General features: G+C 43.0%; 1 protein-coding gene across 1 annotated transcript in view; it reads right to left on the reverse strand.

The window, feature by feature from the left end:
* The window catches only part of ccdc92ba (coiled-coil domain containing 92Ba), a 77,682-nt gene extending 65,499 nt beyond the window's left edge, over positions 1–12,183 (reverse strand). Inside the window, exon 1 of the mRNA XM_073053315.1 lies at positions 11,981–12,183. The gene's annotated coding sequence lies outside the window, so the exon portion shown is untranslated. The remainder of the gene's footprint in view (positions 1–11,980) is intronic.
* Between the last annotated feature and the right edge of the window lie 13,710 nt (positions 12,184–25,893).

Here is a 25,893-nt window from a genome sequence, read left to right on the forward strand (position 1 = left end):
ACAGCAGCAGGCCAATAAGAAAAGCAGTCAGAAAGCCTCCAGAATAGTTGAGCAGAGGAGCAGTGAAGACAAGGATGAGGACATAGAACACATTTCAAGTTAGGGAACTTGGTTGAATAGTGGTGTCGCTGACAGAGTCACTGCTTCATAGTGCCAGACAGTCAGTTTCAGTCCTGGCCTCGGGTTCTATCTGTAGCGAGTTTACAATATTCTCCTTATGCTAATCTCTCTCCTGGCACTTATCCCTGCAAGTGGCCAAGGTGCTACACCTCCCCATTCACCTCCTCCCTCACCTCCATTCAGGGCCCCAAACAGTCTTTCCAGGTGAGGCAACACTTCACCTGCGATCCATTTGGGGTTGTCTACTGTATCTGGTGTTTCCAATGTGACCTTCTCTCCATTGGATAGACCCGATGTAGACTGGGGGACCACTTTGTCAAGCATCTCAGCAAAAAGCAAAATTTCCTGGTGGTCAACCATTTCAATTCCTATCCCCAATCCTGTTCCAACATGTTGGACCATGGCCTCCTCTTCTCCATTATGAGGCCAGTCTCCAGTTGAAGGAGCAACACCTCATATTCTGTCTAGGTAGCCGCCATCCAATCTGATGGTATGAACATAGTTTTTTTTCCAACTTGGAGTATTTTTTCTCTTCCCCTTCCCTTCTTCATTTCCTCACTTTGGCCTCTTAACTCTTCCCTCAGCTGCCTATCACCTCTCCCTGGTGCCCCTCCTCCTTCCCTTTCTCCCACGATTCTCTTTCCTCTCCTATCAGATTCCTTCTTCTCCAGCCCTTAGCCCTTTCCACTTATCACCTCCCAGCTTCTTACTTCATCCCCTCTCCCCCACCCACCCGGCTTCACCTATCACCTGGTAGCTTCTCCTGCTTTCCCTCTCGCCACCTTATAATTCTATTTTATTTTTATTTAATGATACAGCACAGAGCAGAACCATTTGGCCCTTCAAGCCATGCTGCCCCAGAAACTCCAATTAACCCTAACCTAAATCACGGGACAATTTACAATGACCAATTAACCTACCCGGTAAGTCTTTGTACAGTGGGAGAAAACCGGAGGACCTGAGGAAAACCCATGCATTCCACGGGGAGGACATACAGAGACTCCTTACAAAACGGCGCCGGAATTGAACTCGGAACTTCGGAACACCCAGGGCTGTAGTAGCAGTGCTTTTACCGCTACACCACCATGGTACACAATGTCTTAAGAGCATTGGGGAGGAAGAAGAAACTATGGGTGAGGGATAGGAACTGATCAGAGAGGTGGAGGAGAAACCTGGTAGCAGTATATAAAATTAGAAGAGGCATAGAAGGTTTTCTCCCCAGCTTGGAGATGTCTTATATTAGGAAGCTTAGGGTTAAGGTGAAGGATGGGAAGTTTAAAGATTTATGAGGCAAGTTCTTTAAATAAAATACGGAGAGTGGTAGATGCCTGGAGCATGCTGTCAGGGGAGGTGGAGGAAGCAGATGTGATAGCAACAGTGAAGAATCATTCAGACAGGGTCTTCATGAAGACTTTGAGTGAAAGGAAATTGCTTTAGTTTTTAAAAGATTACCATAAGATAAATATCATGCAATACTTAAAGGTTTTAACATTGTAGTGAGGGACATCTAGCAACACTGACATCCAAGTGTCCTTTAGCTGAGATGCCGAAGAAAAAACATGAACCACACAGCAAGGAAGCTGTATGTGTGTTGGATTTTGCAAATATTTCATTGATATTTTATATCAGGAAAGGGTTTGCATTTTGAGGATTAGTGTACAATAAACACCAAGGGTAGCGAACTTGGTTTGTACGAGGGATGATTGATAAGTTTGTGGCCTTAGGTAGAAGGAGTCAATTTTGGAAAGCCTAGCACATTTGTTTTTCAACATAGTCCCCTCCTACATTTACACACTTAGTCCAGCGGTCGTGGAGCATACGGATCTTGGACCTTCAGAAAGTGTCCACAGCAGGGGTGATTGATAAGCTTGTGGTCTAAGGTAGAAGGAGATGAGTTACACAGCTCTCGTTACATACACATGTACTCAACACTTTGAGTGATTATGCAGAAAGTTTGAAATTAATAACATCTCCTTCTACCCTAGGCCACAAACTTATCAATCACCCCTGATGCGTTATTAACTTCAAACTTTCTGCATAATCACTCAGAGTTGACCTGCATGTGCATGTAATGAGAGCTGTATAATCATCTCCTTCTACCTTAGGCCACAAACTTATCAATCACCCCTGCTGTGGACACTTTCTGGAGGCCCAAGATCCCTATGCTCCACGACCGCTGGACTAAGTGTGTAAATATAGGAGGGGACTATGTTGAAAAATAAATGTGCTAGGTTTTCTAAAACTGACTCCTTCTACCTTAGGTCACGAACTTAGCAATCACCCCTTGTATTCTTTAAGCACAGGAGATCAATAAATCCCTTTAAGATATTGATCAGAATACTTTAAAAACAATTTTGACTATTTGAGTTTCCTCATTTGAGTTCTTACCTGCCCCAGTTTAACAGTCTAACCTTTAATCTATCTTGCTCTTTGCGATGAATATATGCTGAGACATTTAATTTGATCCACATTGAGTTGCATGTTCCCTTTACACTTCCCTGGTGCTGCCCGCTCTTTCTAGAATAAGTGCAGAAGTGCACCTTTGACACCAGCCCATCTGCCATTATGGACAAACATACAGAAAAGAGTCAGAAAAGGGCCACCAATATTATGAAGGAACCCACTCACCCTGTCCGTCCCACTCCCATCTGGGAGGAGGCTATGTAGCATCCATGCCAGGAACACCAGATTCAAAAACAGTTGCTTTCCCCGAGAAGTAAGACAGATCAACACTTACATCCAGTAACTCACCCTACCACCACTACTTTATCACTTCCAGTCAGAGTCACCTTATGTAGACGCTCCTTTTCCTAGCATTATAGAGTTATAGAAAAGTACAGCACAGATACAGCCCTTTCTTTCCAGTCCTGATGAAGGATCTCAGCCTGAAATGTCAACTGTTTACTCCTTTCCATAGATGCTCCCCGGCCTGCTGAGTCCCTCCAGCATTTTGTGCGTGTGTTGCTCTTCAACGTCCCTAATGTATCAGCCTCTACCACTCCTCCTGGCAGTGTGTTCACTTAACCCTCTCCGGGTAAATAAAAACTAACTCTAACATCCCTCCTATACTTTCCAATCACCTAAAAATTATGCCCTCTTGTATTAGCCATGGCTGTGCCTCTTCTCAAGTCACCTCTCATCCTCCATGAGTGGCACGGTAGGGTAGTGGTTTGCATAATGCTGTTACAGCGCCAACGACCAGGGTTTAATTCCTACTGCTGTCTGTAAGGAGTTTGCACATTGCCTCCATGACCACATGGGTTTCCTCTGGCTGCTCGGTTTCCCTCCCACATTCCAAAGATGTATGGGTTAGGGTTAGTAAGTTCTGGGCGTGCAGTGTTGGCGTCAGAAGCATGAGGACACTTTCAGCCCCTTCAGACTCAGTTACTCGTTAACGCAAACATTTCATTTCATGTTTGATGTTTCATGTGACAAACAATCTAATCTAATAATCTTATCTCCTACAGACCAAAGAGAGAAGCTCTGGCTTGCTCAGATTTTCCTGATAGGGCATGCTCTATAGTCAAGCTGGTAGATAGCTGTGATCAAACCCTAAGACCATGAGATATAGGAGCAGAATTAAGCCATTTGGCCCATTGATTCTGCTCCAGCTTTTCATCATGGCTGATCCATTTTCCCTCTCCTGCCTTCTCCCCAAATTGCTTCATGCCCTGACTAATCAAGACTCTATCAACTCTGCCTTAAATATACCCAATGACCTGACCTCCACAGCTGCCAGTGTCAACGAATTTCAGATTCACCACTCTCGGGCTAGAGAAATTCCTCATCTCTGTTCCAAAAGGATGCCCTCTATTTTGAGGCTGTGCCCTCTGGTCCTAGACTCTCCTGCCACAGAACACATCCTCTCCCCATCCACTCTATCAAGGCCTTTCACCATTCAATAGTTTTCAATTAGAATTCAGAAGAATTTTTCATTCTTCTGACTTCTAATGAATACAGGACCAGTTCCATGAAACACTCTTCATATGACAAGCCATTCAATCCTGGAGCCTCCTTTGAACCCTTTACAATGTCAGCACATCCTTTCTAAGATAAGGGGCCCAAAACTACTCACAATACTCCAAGTGAGGCCTCACCAGTGCTTTATAAAGCATCAGCATTACATCCTTGCTTTTATATTCTAGTCCTCTCAAAATGAATGCTAACGTGTTAATATTACCCCCCTTACTTGACATATTAATAGTCAAACTGTATACTGAAGTGGATCCTAAGGGCAGACTTGCTTCCTCTTTTTAAATAACTTGACTTTGACTGACATTAGCCTTACTCTGAGTTGATTCTGTATATGTGTCACCTAGTCTGAGATTAAAGGTCAGTCTGACAACCACCAGGATGTGACTGAGCTGGTGAAAGACTTGGCCAGGACTGGAAGACTTTGTTCACAGGGAGAGATTCGGCAGGACGGGCTTGTTTTCCCTGTTCAAAAGGAGGCTGAGAACTGACCTGACAAAAGGGCATAGAATTATGAGAGGCATAGATAGTCAAGAATTTCTTTTTCCTATCCTAGGGGTATCAAAAGCTCAAGAGGGCACAGGATTAAGGAAAGAGGAAGGGGTTTTAAAGAGGATCTGACATAATAGTTTACCGGTATTTTAAAACACAATGAGAGTTCTTGATATTTTATGTTTTATTTAGAGTTACAGTGTGACAGTGTTTCATTTAGAGTTACAGACCCTTCTAGCCTGTACCACCCAATTACACCCATGTGACCGATTAACCTACTAACCCGTCTCTTCTTGGACTGCGAGAGGAAACTGGAGCAGCTGAAGGGAGCCCACACGGTCACGGGGAGAACGTACAAACTCCTTTCAGACAGTTGTGGGAATTGAACCCAGGTCGCTGGCGCTGTAACTGGGCTATGCTAACCACTATGCCACTGTGCTGCCCGAACTACCTGGAACCTGCGGCCAGATAAGGTGTGGAGTCAGATACAATTACTTTTTATTGAGGATGCACTTAGACAAGCAGAGAAGTGATAGAACCAGTGTGGACAAATAGCCTTAGTGCAGCTGGGCAAAAGGCCAGTATGGAGAAGGTGGGCCAAAGAGCCTGTTTCTATGGTGTACAATTCTGTGACTGAAGAGGATACAGAAGCCAATGTGAAACATTAGTTTTCTTAATATCCTCCCTACCCCTTTGCTCACTTCACACTGGCCACTCTTTAATTTTTGATTCTCACCTAAGAGAGGAAGGACTCAACGGACAATGATCAAAGCATGGGAGTGCTGCAGGGATACCGGTCCCTGTGAAGTCCTTAAAAAAAATCTATAGCTTCATCAATTAACTTCCAGCTAGTCTCTTTCCTCCCACCCCCCCACCTTTTAATTCAGGCATCTCCCCCCTTCCCTCTCAGTCCTGAAGAGGAATCTCGGCCTGAAACACCGACCACTTACTCTTTTCCATAGATGCTGCCTGACCTACTGATTTCCTCCAGTGTTTTGTGTGTGTACGCTTTGGATTTCCAGCATCTGCAGATTTTCTTGTGTCTGTAATCTGTCGCAAAGTTTAAAAATGTTGAAGCCAAGAGCCCGACAATTCAAAATGTCACACTCCATCACAAGGAGCCACTTCAAAGTCTTAGAACATGACAGCCACAAATGGATCACCTAGGGCGTCAATTCCAGCAGTGTGAAAGTGTGAGTGAAAATGGGCAGGTCATTAAATAACAACATCTGTCTCCTGTCAGATACACCCCACCCCTCCCCAAGATTCCATGTCATTCACCAAGCAAGGCTCACAGATGGTCTGCAAAAATAATTCTACCCATTTCTATCTCCACACCACATCCAAAGGAATTCTCCTTCCACAATCCCTGCCAGATTATACATGGGGTTAATAACACTTCTCTAATTATAATCTGTGATCTAAACTATTTATTTATTTAAAGATACAACACAGTAACAGGCCTGCACTGCCCAATTACACCCACGTGGCCAATTACTAACCCACACGTCTTTGGAGTGTGGAAGCAAATGGAGGAAACCCATACGGTCACGAGGAGAACGTGCAAACTCCACACAGACAGCAGCGGGATTTGAACCTGGGTCGCTTGCGTTTTAATAGCATTATGCTACCAGGCCACCCCAAGGCAGCTGAGGCTGCACTGTTAGCTATTCTGCGCAATGGAGGAGTTAGTCTTCTAACATTTTGGACTACTCTGTGCACAGTGTTGCAATAGGATTTACAACACTCAGATAAATCACTGAACCCAGCCAGTCCCAGCTCCACCAGAGCCTCCTCCCCTCTTTCCTCATAGAAGTGTATTAGTACCCCCTTCTCCTTCCTTTGCTTATCTGGCCTCCCTTAAATGTTCATTTCAAACACGCCCTGTGGGATGAGCTTTATTTTATTACAGGGATTTCTTCCAAATTCCCACCTGCATTTCACTATACGGAGGACCCATATTTATGCTCTATCCCGAAACCAGAGACATTGACTCGGTTAAAATCTTATATCATTGTAGAAACCTTTGTCTTTGCATCTCAAGTAAACCCAGATGATACATTTGTCCTTTCTCAGTGAGTATTGCCCACACATTTTGAGGATCAATCATGGAAATCTTTGCTTTGTAGTCCCCCTTGTCTCTACCTTCTTTTTGTAATGGGGGGGGGTGGGGGGAATGGAAATCTAATCTGGACTGGTCTAACCAGGGATTCTTGCACATCTCTAAACATAAAGGATGACTTGCTTCTGTTCGTTTGGACTGGGGACCATCCATTGCCGGTCACACGTACAAGCATGCTCACACAATCATGACCACATCCATTCCTAATGCACCCCCAACCTGATCCTCGCCCTTCTTCAGCTCAAGGTCTATCTCCTGTTCCCCTTCCCTTAACCACATCCCTCAGTTTCCCCCATGCTACTTCGAACTCCCTCTGTCTCACCTCCCTCCCCCTTTAACATCACCTTCCCGGTCTATGAACATAACTTCTTTACTTTTCTATTTTTACCCTCAAGGCTTCACTAATCTGTGTCGCAGCTCCTAATAACTGCCGTACTTGTACAGCCCAGAAGAAGGGTCTTGGCCCAAAACATTATCTGTTTATTCATTTCCAGAGATGCTGCCTGACCTACTGAGTTCCTCCAGCATTTTTTTGTATGTTGCTTTGGATTTCCAGCATCTACAGATTTTCTTGTGTCTATACTCATACTCCAAGATCCCTTTGTTTCTTTGCTAGGCCCAGACTTCCTCCTCACGTTCCCTCGAGTTCTTTTCTGCTGCACTTCATTTGCCAGTGATTTTCCCATTTGGCATGTTCATCAAACTCTTCCTGAGTACCACTGCAGTCCTTCCCAATGTAAGTTCTCCCTGCACAATATTGCATCTTCCTCATACTTCAAAATTTATGATTTTTGATGCCACAGCCTATATCATTATCGTACACAGTGAACGGCGGAGTGCCGACACATTTCTGTGGAAACCCACTGCTCACCTGCAGTGAATAACTGATCTTCACTCCCACTCTTTTCTATCTTGAAGCTAGTAACTTATCCCCCAAGTCCAATAAGTAACTTATTCAGTTACTTTATCAAAATCCTTTTTAAAAATCTAGATAAGCTGCAGTAACACCATTGGCTATCTGTTGTCACAGCATTGTACGGTAGTGTAGCGACCAGCAGACTCTACAGCACCAGTAATTGGAAAATCAGGGTTCAATTCCTGCCATTGTTTGTAAGAGGTTTATATGTTCCGCCCATGAACACATGGGTTTCCTCCAAGTGCCCCTGTTTCCTCACATGTTTGAAAAATGTACAGTTAGGGTCAGTAAGTCGAGAGCATGCTTTCTCGGAATGGAAGCATGGTGGCACATGTGGGCAGCCCCCTGCACACCCTCGGACTCTGTTGGTCATTCAATGTATGTTTCAACGTACAAATAAAGCTATTTTATTTTTAATCTCTCTTCATAAAATTCAGTGAGGAAGGCCAAGCAAGGTTTTCCCTTTAGAAATGCGTTCTGAGATGCTCTTCTGCTCACCACTGTTGTAGCGTGTGGTTATTTGAGTTACTGTCACCTTTCTGTCAGCTTGAACCAGTCTGGCCATTCTCCTCTGACCTCTGACCTTTTTAATGAGAATTAAAAAGGCATTTTCACCCACAGAACTGCTGCTCACTGGATGTTTTTTTTTGGTTCCCACACCATTCTCTGTAAACTCTAGTGACTTTTGTGTGTGAAAATCCCAGGGGGTCAGCAGTTTCTGAGACCAATCCATCTGTCACCAACAATCATTCCAAGGTCAAAGTCACTCAGATCACATTTCTCCCCCATTCTGATGTTTGGTCTGAACAACCACTGAACCTCTTGACCATGTCTGCATGCTTTTATACATTGAGTTGCTGCCACATGATTGGCTAATTCGATATTTGTGTTAACAAGCAAGTGCACAGGAGGTACCTAATAAAGTGGCCACTTTACTTAGACGACAATTTATAGGACAGAGATACCAACTCTCATTCACCCCACCCTCACAACTTCCTAAAACACACACATTCTGTTAGCTGCCCACCAGATCTACGACATCGCAAATTATTCACTTTGTGCTTTAAAGCATAAAGTTGCAATTTATTTAGGGTACTGATTTTATCATCCAAGTTCGATTAGTTTTCTTATAGATTTCCTTTACCTATTTTAAATGAACTTGTATCATTACTCAAGTCAGCATCCAATGACATAAACACACCTGGTCTATCTCCCTGGTAAATATTGAAGCAAAATATTAATTAAGTATTCTTCCTATCTCCCTGTGTTTACTTATCTATTCATTCTTAGCCATGTCTTCATCCCAACATTTATCGACAAGTCTCTGCAATATATACCTATCTTAGTTTAAGCTCTTTGATAAGTTTATTAAGACTATAAGACATAGGAGCAGATTCAGGACATTTGGCCAATCAGGTCTGCTCCATCATTCGCTCATGGCTGAATTTCTTTCCTTTGATGGCCTTACTGTTCAAGAACACATCAATCTCTGCTTTAAATATACAAAGATAATATCTATTGAAGATGATAGTAATGAAGGTTTGGTTCAAAAGATGAGAGCAGCTATTGTTAGGGGCTTGAGAAGATGACAAATATCGATCTTAGGCAGTGAATGGTTCTTTTCCCAACCAAAATGAGCATCAGCAACACCCCAGGTGTTGATTAAACCCCAGTCTGATTAATAACAAACTTAATCAGTTTATTATTATTATTTGCTTTGCCCTCCATTTTTAAACTTCTCTTCAAATTCTTTTATTCAATGACTCCCCTGAAGCTTTGTATTTAATCAATGCCTCCTTCCTTGCCCTCTGTTGCTTCCTTATGTCCTTTTTCACCCTTGGAGTCTCACGAGAATTTAACTTGTTCCTTCCTTTTGGTCGGACAGATCATTCCTGGGTTCTTTGGAGCATTACTTTAAATCGCAGCTCACCAATTCAGCTTCTTATTTTATATTCTGCAGTTCTCTTCCCTGTTCCTTAAAATCTGTTTCTTTTCCCCTCAACAATCAATTTACCTTATTTTTATCATGCTTCTATCCTTTGCCATTGTAGCAACTACAGAAGAAAATAAGGCCATAAGATACAGGAGAATTAGGCCATTTGGCCCATTGAGACTGTACCACTACTCAATCATAATTGATTCATTTTTCAATTCCATTCACTTGCTTTCTCCCAGTAACCCCTCACCCCCTTACCAGTTAGGAACCTATCAATATCAGCCTTGAGCACACTTGGCCTCCACAGCTCTCCTTAGCAATGAGTTCCAGATCTAAAGTTAAGTACATGTCTGCACAGCATTGTGGGCCGAAGGGCCTGTATTGTGCTGTAGGTTTTCTATGTTTCTACTCACCACCTTCTGAAGAAATTCCTCCTCAGCTCTGCTCTAGAGTAGGAGCAACAGTAGGCAAACTGACCCCTCAATCTGTTCCCGGCTGATCTCTCTCACCTCCTCTTGTGCACCAGTTCCCCATTTCCCTCAATACAAAAGAATTATCCATCTTCTCTTTAAATGCACTAATTAATGATCTCACCACCAGAACTCCCTTGGGGTAGAACATTTCAGACATTCACCACCCTCTGCAAGTAGCTCTTATAAGCCTCAGCTTTAAATAGTCTCCCTTTAATCTTGAAACTAGGTCCCTCTGTTTGAGGTTCAAAGTATCATCTACATCTTGACATCTGTCATGACCTCCCAGGGTCTTGAATGTTTCAATAAGATCACCCCTCATTATTCACAAGGAAAGGATGATGTCAATATATATAACATTAATAACATAACCAATGATCATGACCATTAACTGGCCTTTACTGTGAACATCTCTCTGGTTCACCAGTGACCTACAGGAGGTAAAACAGTTGACCTTGCCCAGTCTGACTTGGATGTGACCCCAGTCCCACTAATGTGGTTGAGTTTCAGTGGTAAGCAGGAACAGACAAGTCCAGCCACATGGTCACCCATTATTTTTAGGATGTCAAGGCTTTGGGTAGAGTGCATGAGAGATTTACCAGGATATATCTGAATTAGAGGATATGAATTATAAGAAAAGGTTAGTTAAACCTGGGTGGTTGTCTCTGGAACATTGGATGCTGAGAGGAGACCTGATAGGAGCTTATAAAATTATGACAGCCATTGACAATTCATTCATGATGTGCCATCTCTTATGATGCAGGCGATCATGGTCTTTCCATGACCATGATTGTTCTTGACAACATTTTCTACAGAAGTGGTTTGCCATTGCCTCTATCTGGGCAGTCACTTTACAAGACAGGTGACCCCAGCCATTATCAATACCCTTCAGATTGTAACCAGGACTTGTGATATGCACCAGCTGCTCATAGGACCATCCACCTTTTTTCCCCCATAGCTTCATTGACCCTGATTGGGGGGGGGGGGGGGGTTAGTGGATAAGCAGGTATTACACCTTGGAGGAGGGAAGGAGTGCCCTACACCTCCTTTGGTAGAGACATGTCTCCACTCTGCTATCCAATTGACAGAGTAGATAGTCAGAATCTTTCTCTCATGAGAGAAATGTTAAATACCACAGGACATGCATTTGAGGTGATAGAGCAAATTCAAAGGAGATACGCAGGGAAGTTTTTGTTTTACACAGAGAGAGGACCAGATAGTGGTGGAAGTAAATTCCAGAGTGGCTTTTGTTTAGTACAGACAATGTGGGCCGAAGAGCCTGCGACTATGCCGTACACAGTAAAACCGTGCACAACCTCGGCACTGTAAACACTTTGATACTCCAAGAACCACAGCAAGTTTAACTATTGCACATTCCACGATCGATACCATCTTAACAAAATTTTACAGATTATATTGGTATTTGTGGGACTTTGCCGTGCAGTGATTGGCTGCCGCGATCCCCGCATGACACTTCATAGGGCAGTAAACGCGTCTCGGAACTTGCGAGTCGCGCAAGGCAAACGCACGCTCTCCGGTAACTGGGTTCGCACCGGGATGACAACACCGCGGGCAGTCGGTGCGTTACAGTTGCCCGCCGGAGGGAAGCGGGGCGCAGAGTCACAAGAGCAAGAGAATCAGGCGGCGGGTCGAGTCCCAGCCAGGGACCGAGGGGACAGCAGCGATAACCGGCTCGGATGCCTCAAATCAGCCTCTCCACCCGGATGAGGTGAAAACAGCCGGTGTAAACAAACCGGCATCAAACGGCACGGCCCAACACCAGACTCAAATAATTAAGATGCATTTCTAATAATAACCTTAAAACAGTTGCAATTAAAAAAAAACAAATTTAATGCTTGCAATTTAATCCCAGAGTTCTGCATTTTAATAGTTGCAACCAGAGAGCATCGTGGTGCTGAGGAGAGTTTGCAATGATCTGGATAAAGACTCACCCGCGAGCGAGAGAAATAGAGAGAGGGAGAGATCCCGGTCAGAACAAAGACACACAATAATGTGTTGACGGCGCAGCGCCCATCCCCAGCTTCGCCGACCCGGGGGTGAACGGGAGCGGGCAGACAAGGAAATACTCCCGGCTGATCTGCGCGATTCCACGTTTGGGGAGTGTGAAGGACAGAGCGCCCGAACAGCTGATCCACCGCCGTAAACACGGTGCAACGTGACCGGAAGATCGGGGCAGGCTCCAGGGTGGCGTGGAGTGGGTGGGAGGGAGGATGCGTTAGGTACTGATGTCACCCATTTGTACTGCATTACTTCAACTAATCGGTTTATGCAAACACAGCGGCAAAAATAAAAGGCAAGCACGTAAGAATAAACGGCAAATAAAATCACATTTCTGCAATAACATTTCTTGCGTGGAAAGTTTGCATAAATAATGATCGTGAGAGGCACTTTACAGAGATTCCCTGCAAGTTCAGTGCCATCCTGACTGGTAAATCCAAAACACCGGGAATCTGCAGTGAGTGCCGGGGGATACGGTACTCAGCAGGTCACAAAGCTCCCGTGCGGCAAGGAGCAGATCACCGCTCCAGTCAGTGACCTTCAGCACCCCAAAGGTGGGGGTAGAGAACAAAGGGAATGTCTCTGATTGGGCGGAGACCGCGGTTGCCCAGGTGACGCAATGCTTTCGGGGGGGGGGGGTCCGGTTGACAAATGAGTGGTGAGAGGGTGTCGGTACTGCGAGGCGCTGAACAAAACGCAGCCGCGCAAAGTCCCAAATTAAATGTTGTAAATAGTCAAGGTCAAAGCAAACTTATTACCAAAGTACTTATATGTCACTATATGCTAATTACTTATACTAAGCCCATCAGCCTTACTGAGACATAGGCTGCAGGGAGCGGCTCACTGGAGATCTCCGCCCTGGGCCAGTCCGCATGTACTCCATCTTCAAAGATCCTTCCTCTCCCAGGGACGAGGTCTTTGGAACTCTGCTGGCGTTTCTGTAGCACTGGCTTTTTACAGGATGGGGTTGTTAGCCCCATACTCAACCCTCCTCCTTTTTCAGCCGGCTGGGGACCGTCTGTGGAGTTCACCACATGCTCCCCCCGAGATTGATTTTCTTTCAGGCATTCACATCAGAACATAGAAGTACAATAGAAATACTCAGCAGATCAGGCAGCATCTGTGGAGGGGGACCAGGTGGATGACTGTTCTGACACGAACAGGAAAGGCTGGTTATCTGTAATCGGGGCTGTAGCATTTGCCTGGATGGTGAGGAGGCTTTGGCTTTGTTGGAACAATGGAGCAGATCAGTGTGTCAGAAAGTGAGTGGGATGGGGAATTAAAGGGGCGGATAACAGGAAACTCAAGGCCAACCTTACAAAGGGGTCTGCACAATCTTCTTTGGCTACTCCAGTGTAGACAGGCTACAGTGGACTGGGGTGTAGAATTGCTATTTTAACTCTGGTTTAACTTTACTATGCTTGCTTGCACTTTTATATATCAGCTATATAAGCTGTGGAGATGAAGTCACTGGGTATATTTAAAGTAGAGGCTGATAGGTTCTTGATTAGTAAGGGTGTCAAAGGTTACAGGGAGAAGACAGGAAAATGTGGTTGAGAGGGATAATAAATCAGCCATGATGGAATGGCGGAGCAGCTCGATGGGCCAAATGGCCTAATTCTGCTCCTGTGTCTTATGGTCTCATATACATGTAATTGTTCAGTGAATTTCCCAGGAATTTCAGCATAGTTGCTTCGGCATTTTTCTTGAAAGGTGTTACTTTTCAGTAGTAGTTGTCAAGCTATTTGAATCTGGCTATTTTATTGGTTCATTGTCAATGGGATTTTGTTATCTCCAGTCTGAGTAGGAGAAGACTATGGCTGCTTTTTTCCCCCTTTTCTCTCAGCTCCTCTTGTTTATTTTCCACACTTAATAAAACTACCATAAGTAATAGGTTTTCTGCCTCAGTCCTGACTTCTGAAGAGCCCTTGGATTGCACAAGTATCACAGTTCAACAATTACAAACTGCTGAAAGTCTACTGAACTTTTACAGATGAACAAGTGATTATGTAAACATATCAGCAAGTGTAAAGAAATTTAAACAAGAAAAAGAATAACAATATAGACCTTAATCCAACAAGACATATGAGATGTCCAAAACTGCTTTCCCCTTTGTATTTTCCTTTCTCTTGGCTCCTCTTGTTCGTTTTCAGCTTCCTCTTCTTTGCTCTTGTAGCATTTAATAAAATGATAATAAGCAATGAGTTTTATACCTCATTCTTGACTTCCGAAGAGCTTTTGGATCACAAAAGTGTCAGGATCCGACAGCGCCAAATACAGGACACCGGACTGGAAAAAAACGCAAATGCAGCATTGCCACTCTGGGAGGAGAATGTGGGTCAGTGGATGGTGGAAAGAGAAGAGGAGAAAGGACAGAGAGTGCACCTCATGCAGTTATAGAGTCATGGCGTACTACAGAACAGAAACAGGCCCTTCAGCTCATCTCTACCTAGTCCCAGACCATAACCCTCCATACCCCTCCCATCCATGCACCTATCCAAATTTCTCTCAAATGTTGAAATCAAGCCTGCAACCACCACATCCGCTGGCAGCTGGTTCCACACTTTCACCGCCCTCTGAGTGAAGAAGTTCCCTCTCAAGTTCACCTTAAACATTTCACTTTTCACTTCTAACCCGTGACCTCTAGTTCTAGTCTCACTCAGCCATAGTTGTATGGGAATGTGCTTAAGATGGAGAGTAGCTGAGGGAGATGGAAGGATGTCTTGCCATCTCTGAGTCGAAACCCTGTGACTCTTTCCCCAATCGGACGGTGGGAGCCCCTTCACCAGAAAGACCACAGTGGTTGAATAAATTGTCTCGGCTCCACCTCCTGAAGGCCAAGTAGTGACAAGCAAGGAACACTGGGCTCGAATGGTGACGCTTACACCCACACCCTGACCATGACTGGTGAAATAGGCCTCTGCTGATTTCTGCCAATTCAGACTCAAAGTTTTAAAATCTTGCAAAAGTGCATCCAATCAGCTAATCCTTGCTGATGGAAGTATATATTTTTTAAATTATGTATAGAAATATATACATACATATATATAGTATGTATGTGTGTGTATGTATTAATATATACTATATATATACTTTGTGGTTCAGAATCAGAATCGGGTTTATTATCACTGGACATGCCATGAACTTTGTCGATTTGTGGCTGCAGTGTAGTGCAAGACATAACAATTACCGTATAAAAAACTCAATAGTGCAAAAGAGGAACAGCAAGGTACTTCTGAACCACACAAATATCTGATATTATCTGATGGCGGAGGGGGAAAAGCTGTTCCTAAAGCATTACGTGTGGGGCTTCAGGCTCCTGTACCTCCTCCCCGATGGTAGTAATGAGAAGAGAATCCGAATCAGAATCAGGTTTAATATCACTGGCATACGTCGTGAAATTTGTTAGCTTTGCGGTAGCAGTACAATGCAATACATGATAATATAGAAAAAAAGAAAACAGTGAATTAACATTGAGTGTGTATGTGTATATGTATATATACAGTATATACTGTTCAGTTAAATTAAATAAATAGTGCAAAAAAAAAGAAATTAAAAAGTAGGGAGATAGTGTTCATGAATTCAATGTCCATTCAGAAATCAGATAGCAGGGTGAAGAAGCTGTTGAATCATTGAGTGTGTGCCTTTAGGCTCCTGTACCTCCTCTCTGATGGTAGCAATGAGAAGAGGGCATGTCCTGGGTGCTGGGGCCCTTAAGGGTAGATGTTGTCTTTTTGAGACACTGCCTTTCGAAGATGCCTCTGTGGGGAGGCTTGTGCCCATGAAGGGTCTGGCTTATTCTACAGCTCTCTGCAGCCTCTCTCGTTCCTGTGCACTGGAACCTCCATAGCAGACAGTGATGCAGTCAGTCGGAATACTCTCCACGGTACATCTGTAGAAATTTGCTAGAGTCTTTGCTGATACAGATTTCTAATTTGCTGTTGAAGAGATACTTTAATGTGCCGCATATAATCCCAGTGTGCAACGGCTTCATGCCTGTGGTTGCTTTTGAGAAATGGAGTGCCAGCCTCCTCTTGCTGGGTGGGAGCCTCACCTCCGTGTCAGGCTCTGCAGGTTTGAGGACACTCCAGTGCAGTTCTTCCAGATTGTTGTCTTAAGGGAGAAATGTCTCTCCTCCTTCCTGGAATTATTTTGAAGAAAAGAAATAAGACACAAGACACAGGAGGAGAATTGGGCCATTCGGATCATCAAATCTGCTCCACCATTTCATCATGGCTGATCCATTTCTCTCTCAAACTCAATTCCCTGCCTTCTTCTCATAACCTTTCATGCCCTGACTAATCAAACACCTATTAACCTCTGTCTTAAATACACCCAAAGGCCATGCCACCACAGCTGCCTGTGGCAATGAATTACACAGATTCACCACAGTGTGGCTAAAGAAATTCTTCCTCCTCTCCATTCTACATGGACGTCCCTCTATTCTGAGGCTGTGCCCTCTGGTCCTAGGCTCCCCTGCTCATAGTAGACCCTCTCCACACCTACTCTTCCAAGGCCTTTTGACAATCAGTAGGTTTCAATGAGATTCCCCCTCATTTCTCTAAATTCCAGCAAGTAAAGGCTCAGAGCCATTAATCGCTGCTCATTCCCGGAATTATTCTCATGAACCTCCTCTGAACCCTCTCCAATGTCAGCATATCCTTTCTTAAATAAGGGGCCCAGAATTGCACACAGTTCTCCAGGAGAAGCCTCACCAGTGCCTTATAAAGCCTCAGCGTTGCATCCTTAGATTTAAATCCATTAATGTCCAGCTAATATTTATACCTTTACCAAAATATTTACACCTGAGGGAGCAGTTGGGGGTTTTGTTTAACAACTCACTGAAATGTGGCAATGCTGACACCATGCAAAGAATCGCCTCAGCTCTACACTAGAGTGTCCTCGAATCAAGGCCCAAGGACAAATCAGAAGTGTGGTAGTCAAGGCCCGTTAACCAGTACTAAGTCTGAGAGTCTCTGCCAGTCCACTTGGGAGGTCAAAGTGTCTGTAGGCCTGAGTCCACGTCTGCTGGAGGCCTGAGACTGGACACCTACCCTGGGGCTAAAGGACAACGTATGTGCTTGGGTGTGAGGGAGGAACTTAAGGGCTTGTTTTTGTTGTTGTTTTTTTTGTTGCCTGTTTGTTCTGCTGAACATTTTGGGCAGGCTATATTGGCGCCAGAATGTATGACGAAACTTGCAGGCTGCCCCCAGCACATACTCGGGTGTGTTGGTCGTTAACGCAAAGGACGCATCTCAGTGTATGTTCCAATGAACATGTCACAAATTTGAGTGTTGTATCGTGAATCTTGAGTAGATCTGGTCTAAGTACAGTAAAACTCTGATAATCCAACACTCCAGTGACTTCGGTGGTAACATCTCATCTCATCTCATCTACACCTCATGTTCTCAGTAGTTATTGCTTATTTATTATTATTATTAATTTTGTATTTGCACAGTTTGTTGTCTTTTGCACATTTGTGTTTGTCCCTCCTGTTGTGTGTGGTCCATCATTGATTCTATTACTGTTGTTGGATATACTGTAAATGCCCACAAGAAAATGGATCTCAGGGTAGTATATGGTGATATATACATTATGTACTTTGATAGTAAATTTACTTTGAACATTGAACTTTGACAGACCAGCTGATTTTCTACACTATTAAATTTCATACTTATTAATTACACAGCACAGCTTAAATGATATTTTAAAGATATTACACAGCATTATAAAAAATTCTTCAGAGAAGTCTCGGGAAAGAACAGGAACCAAAGACCCGGGAAGTACAGGAACCGGTGGGTTTTGGGGAAGATTACCAGATGTTGAATCATCAGGATTTCTGATGGCTTTGTTGTTTTAGTGTGACCCTGGAGATTGCAGCTGCTAGGATCTGAAGCAACATACAAATCGACTGTCCATTTCCCTCTATTGAGTCCCTCCAGCGCTTTGCAAGTTGCCTCTGGATTACAATCGGCTGATGTTGATGCCATGCTGACTGTACTGGAGCTGGGGTTACATGGTCAGCACAACACTGTGGGGCCTGTAATGTGCTGTAGATTTCTAAGTTCTATATTCTAGGCAGTTTCTAGAGTAGGTTACATGGTCAGTACAACATTGTGGGCCGAAGGGCCTGTAATGTGCTGTAGATTTCTATGTTCTATGTTCTATGATGTGGACACAACGGCTCCAGGATCAATGCTTCCCTCACCCCTCCTTCGCCCCAAGTTCTTCCCTCCTTTGTTTTCTCTTATAGAGTCATAGAGCACAGAAACAGGCCCATTAGCCCATCTAGTTCATACCCAACTATAATTCAGCCTAGTTCCATCGACCTACACCTGGACCGTACACCCCTCCTGTCCATGTACTTATCCAAACTTCTCTTAAATGTTGAAATTGAACCCACATCCGGCACTTGTGCAGGCAGCTCATCCCACACTCTCACCCCCATTTGAGTGAAGGAGCTCCCCCTTAAACATTTCACCGCTCACCCTTAAACCTATGACCTCTAGTTCTAGTCTCACTCAACCATAGTCGTACGGGATCTATACCCCTCATAATTTTGTATTTGAAACTGCTCGCACCGCATACTGTATCCACCCCTGGCATCAATCACTGGACTCTGCTCCTCTAACGTGAACTTTGGTATAGAATTTCAACAACAGCTACCATCACACACAGATGCAAATCCCTGGGGTGACATTGCTGGAACATTAAACCTCTCTGCTATAGCTCTCTAAGTCTGGGTGAGTCCTGGGACTGATTTCAGGGCTTTCTCTGTCTGTTTTTCCCTGTTCCCTCATCCTTTGTTCCAAATTAACACTTAAGTCACTTTGAAAGACTACAACCCTACACTTGGTCACTCTACAACTCATATTCTCAGTATTATTTCTTTACTTATTTACACAATCTATGCACTCATTTTCAAAGACACTACAACTCATATTCCGAGTATCATTTATTTATTATTATTATTTGTTTTTATTTTTAGCTGCACAGTTTGTCTTTTGCACATTGATTGTCTTGTGTGTAGTCTTTCATTGAGTCTATTGTATTTCTTTGTTCCAGCATGAAAGCCTGCAAGAAAATGAATCTCAAGATAGTCTATGGTGACATATATCTATCTAAATAGTAAATTTACTTTGAACTTTGAAATAAACACTGAATATATGGCATGAGCTCAAATCCAATGTGGTACTGGTTCATTACACAACAGACTATTGTTTGGATGTGGTCAAATATAGATGTAAGTGCCTTTTATATACGCATTTAAGTCAATGTAGTCATCATCAGAAATAACAGTCAGCTTATCTAGAGCCTTAACTTCTTTTATCATGATTATACAGTGGTTTCTAGTACATTGCGACACGTTGGGACCAGTGCATTTTGGCCAAATTAAGTAGCTGTTCCAATTAGTTAAAGTTTTGTGGAAACAGTTAAAAGGTATAAAAAAGAACTACCATTTAACTGAGTAACAATTTATGTATTTAAATGAAATACAGAACAAATTATAACACTACCAATACCTCTACAGTACTATAAAATGGTGTATTAGTTCCTAATAGTTATCGACAGAGGAATTGATCTGCTGTGTTCTTTTGATTGACTAGAAATGAACAAAATCAGTGAAGTGCAAGTAATGGAGTTCCTTCATACAATGCTTTAGATGATTGTATCCTCCGAATCTTCATTTTCATTGTAACATTCAAGGTGATTGTCCATACCTTTGTAGTTCCTAACTCGCTGAAGAAGTGAAACAATTTCATTTTTACTCCCAGCCGTTTCTGGCATCTTGAAGCCTGGATGTTTATAACCGCGGTGAGCAAAGGAGCTCAAAATTGTCTTACTGTTTATTTCTCACCAAATATCAGTGACAAAGATTGCTGCATTTTGAACAGAAACACACAACTAACTCTATTTAAAAATTATTCTGCCTCCAAGCACAATGTAGTATCTAGTGGCCACACAAGTGCACTTGACTGATGCTAGTTAGAAACTGTTCAGCAACAATCTGCTGCCCCAGTTAAGTGGCATAGTGTCCCAAATAAACAAAGGGAATCCTAGCTATTTTTTTGATTCAGTTCTTTAAGAGTTGTCCCAAATAAGTGGTTGTATATGGAATTTATAAGAAAGATAGACCAATCAATAGGCAGGTTCCAGATGAACAAGAAAAAATACAATATTTCTCAACCCAGCCACAGAACGTAACATTATCGTTCAATTTCTGCCTGGGCCAAGGACAATGAAAATGAATGATAAAAATCTGCAGGCTGAGTTTGCATGAATGTGCGTATAATTAATTCATGCTATTGAAAGATTTCAAAGCAGTGGCCTATGGTAATGTAATATCGGAGCTTTGCAATGGTGACTAGTTAGTACCCAGAACAGGAAGAGAAATCAAAAACAAGAGGCCATGGGTTAAAGGTGGGAGGGGAGAAATTTAAAAGGGTCCCGAGGGGCAATTTCTTCACACAGAGGGTGGTGTGTGTATGAAATGAGCTGTCAGAGGAGGTGGCTGAGGCAGGTACAATATCATAATGCAGGACAGGCACATGCATAGAAAATATTGAGACCTTGGTTAATGGTAGGGTCCATGGCATAAAAAGTTTGTGAACCCCTGGTTTAGAGGGATCTGGGACCAAATGCAGGCAATGGTGAAGATGGGCCAAAGGGCTTGTTTCTGAGCTGTGTGGCTCTATGATTCTATGATTACAAGGTGAACTCTTTATCTTGTGCTAGGAAAACAGAGAGGGAAGGAAGGGAGCTGCTTTTATGTGCTTCCTGCCAGAGAGAATGATCAGGAAAGGGTTAACCATTGCTGGTCATATGACACAAATGATGCAGCTAATGAGCTGGAATTCATAGTGCAGAGAACAAGAACATTAACCAATCAGATATGGAAACAGGAGCAAGAAATCTTTCTATATGTAAATGAGTTTTGTCTGGAGAGCACATTTTAGATATTGCACTTCTAGGTGTTAAAGCTATTTTAAGAAACATGAAAGCAAGTGAGTTCATCATGATCACCCGGCGTCTCCACAGGGGCAGAAGCAGGGAGTTCAGATGCAGCTGGCAAGCTGCAGAACCTTCCTGCACCAGTCACTCTCCAGTAGTCCTTGAGGTACATCCACTTTGACTGCTCTGCCTCAAAGTTAGCCTGCAAGAGATGGGCCAGGAATAATCTCACTCTGTCTCACCTGCTCCCCCCAACCCCTACTACCGCCATCAGGGCTCCTGGACTTTAGGAAAACTGTGAGCTAGTCCTCAGATGGAGTTCAAAGAGCAAATAAGAGGGCAATGTCTCAAATAAAACTGATTTATTAATGTCATTCTCAGCAAATCTGTTTTGTTGTCATAAGTGGAAGCTATTTCTACATGATATACAAACAGTAGCCACTTAATTAGACACAGGTATACACCTGCTCATTAATGCAAAGACCTAATCAGCCAATCAGATGGCATCAATTTAATACATTAAAGCATGCAGATATGGTCAAGAGATTCAGATGTTGTCCAGACCAGATGTGATATAAGTGACTGTTTCAAGCGGACAGGAAGGAAAGAATAACTCAAATAACCACACCTTGCAACAGTGATGTACAAAAGAGCATCTCTGAATGCACAGCTTGTCAAACCTTAGAATGGATGGGCTGCAACAGCAGAAGACCGTGAACATATACTCAGTGACCACTTTATTAGATACTGGAGGCTCCCAGTAAAGTGGCCACTGAGTGCATTTCCTCATGAAAAAGAAGGAAGCTATTCAGCCCATCAAATCAATGCCAGCACTCAGATCAATGGCATTGATCCCATTCCCATCATTCTTTCCAGGTAACCTGTTCCCTCTCACATGTCCGTCAACTCCCCACTGATTTTCCCACCGCTGACACACCTTAGTCACTATGAGAAGTTAGTTTTCTTTGTGTAATATATGCAGTTCTAATATAGTTTGGTTTGGCTAATTTTACATATCTTAATCCACCATTTGCCTTTTACTTATATCTGGCATTCTTTGTGGGTTACATCTCATTAACCCTTTCACAATAAAGCTATCTTGATAGCAACCAAAAATCAGGCTTCCAGAGGAATTTAGCAGGCTAGGTAAGACCATAAGATATAGGAGTAGAATTAGGCCCATTGAGTCTGCTCAGCCATTTCTTCATTTCCCTTTCAGCTCCAATATCCTGCCTTTTCCCCATTTCCTTTCATGCCCTGACCAATCAAGAATCTATCAACCTCTGCCTTAATTATACCCAAAGACTTGGCCTCCACAGCTGCTTGTGGCAACAAATTCTACAGATTCACCACCTTCTGGCTAAAGAAATTCCTCTTCATCTCCATTTTAAAAGGATGATCCTCTGTTCTGAGGCTGTGTCCTCTATTCTTAGACTCCCCCCACCAAAGGAAATATGCTCTCTACATCAACTCTGTCGAGGCCTTTCAACATTTGATAGGTTTCAATGAGGTCACTCCGCATTCTGCTGAATTCCAGTGAGTACAGGGCCAGAATAATTTTCATAAACCTTGCTTGAACCCTTTCCAATGTCAGCACATACTTTCTTAGATAAGGTGCACAAAACTACTCACAATACTGCAAGAGAGCCCCCCTCCCCCAGTGCCTTATAAAGCCTCAATATTACATCCTTGCTTTTATATTCTAGTCTTCTCAAAATGAATACTAACATCGCATTTGTCTTCCTCGCCATTAACTCAACCTGCAAATTAACCACTAGGGAATCCTACACAAGGACTCCAGAGTACCTTTGCACCTCAGTTTTTTGAAATTTATCACCATTTGTAAAATAGTCTACACTTTTATTTCTTCTACCAAAGTGCATGACCATACACTTCTCTACACTGTATTCCATTTGCCACTTCTTTGCCCATTCTCCTAATCTGTCAAAGTCTTTCTGTAGCAGCTCTACTTCCTCAGCACTACCTGCCCCTCCACCTATCTTCATATCATCCACAAACTTGTCCACAAAGTAATCAATTACATCATCCAAATCATTGACATATAACGTAAAAAGAAGCGGTCCCTACACATACTCCTGTGGAAGACCACTAGTCACTGACAGTCAACCAGTGAAGGCTCCCTTTATTCCCAGACTTTGCCTCCTGTCAATTATCTAATGCTCTATTCATGCTAGCGTCTTTCCTGTAACACTATAGGCCTGATGTGTGGCACCTTGTCAAAGGTCTTCTGAAAATCCAAGTACACAACATCCACCAATTCTCTTTTGTCTATCCTGCTTTTTTCTTAAAAGATTTCCTTCCGATTTGGCAGGCAAGATTTTCCCTTGAGGGAACCATGCTGACTTTGGCCTATTTTATCATATGCCTCCAAGGACTCTGACACCTCATCCTTAATAATCGACTCCAGCATCTTCCCAACCACTGAGATCAGACTAACTGGCCTATCATTTCCTTTCTTCTGCCTCTCTCCCTTCTTGAAGAGTGGTGTGACTTTTGCAATTTTCCATTCCTCTGGAACCATGGCAGAATGCATTGATTCTTGCCTCCACAATCTCTTCAGCCATCTCTTTCAGAACTTTGGAATGTAGACTATCTAGTCCAGGTGACTTATCTACCTTCAGACCTTTCAGTTTCCCAGGAACCTACTCCCTAGTAATTCAACATCACTCACTACTGCCCCCTGACACTCTTGAACTTCCAGCATATTGCTAGTGTCTTCCACAGTGAAGATTGATGCAAAATACTTATTCAGTTCATTTGCCATTTCCTTGTCCCCATTACTACCTCTCCAGCATCATTTCCCATGGTCTAATATCTACTCTCGTCTCTTTTATGCATTGTATATCTGAAGAAACATTTGGTATTCTCTTTAAGATTATTGGCTAGCTACCTTTGTTTTCCATCTTCTCCTTCTTTATGACTTTTCTAGTTGCCTTCTGTTGACTTTTAAAAGCTTCCCAAACTCTAACTCCCCTCACTGATTTTTGCTCAATTATATGCCCTCTCATTGGCTTTGACTTATCTCGTCAGCCACCATTGTGCAATCCTGTGTTTAGAAAACTTCTCCTTCCTTGTGATGTATCTGTCCTGCACCTTCCAAGTTGCTCACAGAAACTCCAGCTATTACTGCTCTGTCATCATCCCTGCTAGAATTTTCTTCCAATCAGCTTTGGCCAACTCCTCTTTCATGCCTCTGTAATTCCATTTACTCCACTGTAATACTGATACATCTGGCTTTAGCTTCTCCTTCTCAAATTTCTGAGTGAATTCTATCAGATTATGATCACTATCACTGTCTCCTAAGGGTTCCTTTACCTTAAGCTCTATTGTAACATTACCCCTTTGACATGCATTTCTTGCAAATTGTAGACCACATCTTTGCCACTGTTTGAAGATCCATATGTAACTGCCATCAGAGTCTCTTTACCCTTGCAGTTTCTTAACTCTACCCACAATTATTCTACACTTTCTGATCCTATATCACCTTTTTCCAATGACTTGATTTCACTTTCTACCATAAGAGCCATCCCACCCCCTCTACCTACCTGCCTGTTTATCTTTGCATGTTAAGCTCACAACTATAATCTTTCTTTCAGCCATGATTCAGAGATGTCCATTACATCATACATGCCAGTCTGGAACTGTACTACAAGTTCATCTGCCTTATTCAGTACACTGCATGAATTCATCACCATTTTTGACTTTGTCCCCTTTTTACATCACAACTCATCCCTTTGACTACAATTTTGCCCTATCATCTGCTTTTCCTTGCTAGCAGTCTTACTACACAATGCCTCTATTTGTAAGCCAACTATCCCATCCTCAGCTCTATCGCGTGCTTCCCATTCCCCTGCCAAATTAGTTTAAAACCTTCCTTTAGCATCGGTAGAGAGAAATCCACTAACATTGTTTTGAGTTGAAAGCCTTCACCTGGACTGAAACAATAGAGGAGAAATAGCCACTATAAGGAGGCGAGGAGAAGAGGCAGAGCAAGAACTGGCAAGTGATAGGCGGATCCAGGGACTGGCAGATGGAGGAGAGAAGAGAGGAAATGGTGACAAAACTGGGAGGTGATACATGGAGGAAGAAAAGGGCCACAGATGATGGAATTTGGTCGGAGTGGAAGGTGGATTTTGGAGGCAAGTAAGGAATATGGGATAGTTAGATAGTAGCAATGAGAACTATTGTGAACATTGATACATTGTCTATAATTAAGAATTATTTTATTCTTCACTAATAATGTCTCACTCTTGTGGTGAGTATGGCGGGGAATAATATTGGATGAGTTTATCCTCCTCAGTTAAGCACTTAATCTAGAAAGATTGCAATGAGAAAACTCAGTAAAAGGCTCACGTTTCAGTACCTTGGACAGAAATCGCTTGGTAATTGAGCTCACGATACCCTCTAGTGGCGAGCTCTGCCACTGCAAGAGATTGGAAACCGGACTCCTTGTATACACAATGGCTACTTCACTAGATACCACCTGTGCCTTCTAAAATGGTCACTGAATGTCTGTTCGTGGTTTTCTACTGTAACTCATCCACTTCAAGTTTTGACCTGTTATGCATTCAGAGATGCTCTTCTGCGCATCACTGTTATAACGCATGGTTATTTGTGTTCCTGTTGCCTTCCTGTCAACTTCAACTAGTCTGCCCATTCTCTTCTAACTTCTCTCATTAACAACGTGATTTTGCCCACAGAACTGCTGCTCATTGGATGTTTATGTTTTTTTAACACTATTCCCTGTAAACTCTAGAGACTGTTGTGAATGAAAATCCCAGCAGTTACTGAGATACTCAAACCACCCCTTCTGGCACCAATAATCATTTCACAGTCAAAGTCACTAGATCACATTTCTTCCCCATTCCATTGT

This window comes from Hemitrygon akajei, chromosome 8 (assembly GCF_048418815.1).
Source record: "Hemitrygon akajei chromosome 8, sHemAka1.3, whole genome shotgun sequence".
Taxonomy (NCBI): domain Eukaryota; kingdom Metazoa; phylum Chordata; class Chondrichthyes; order Myliobatiformes; family Dasyatidae; genus Hemitrygon; species Hemitrygon akajei.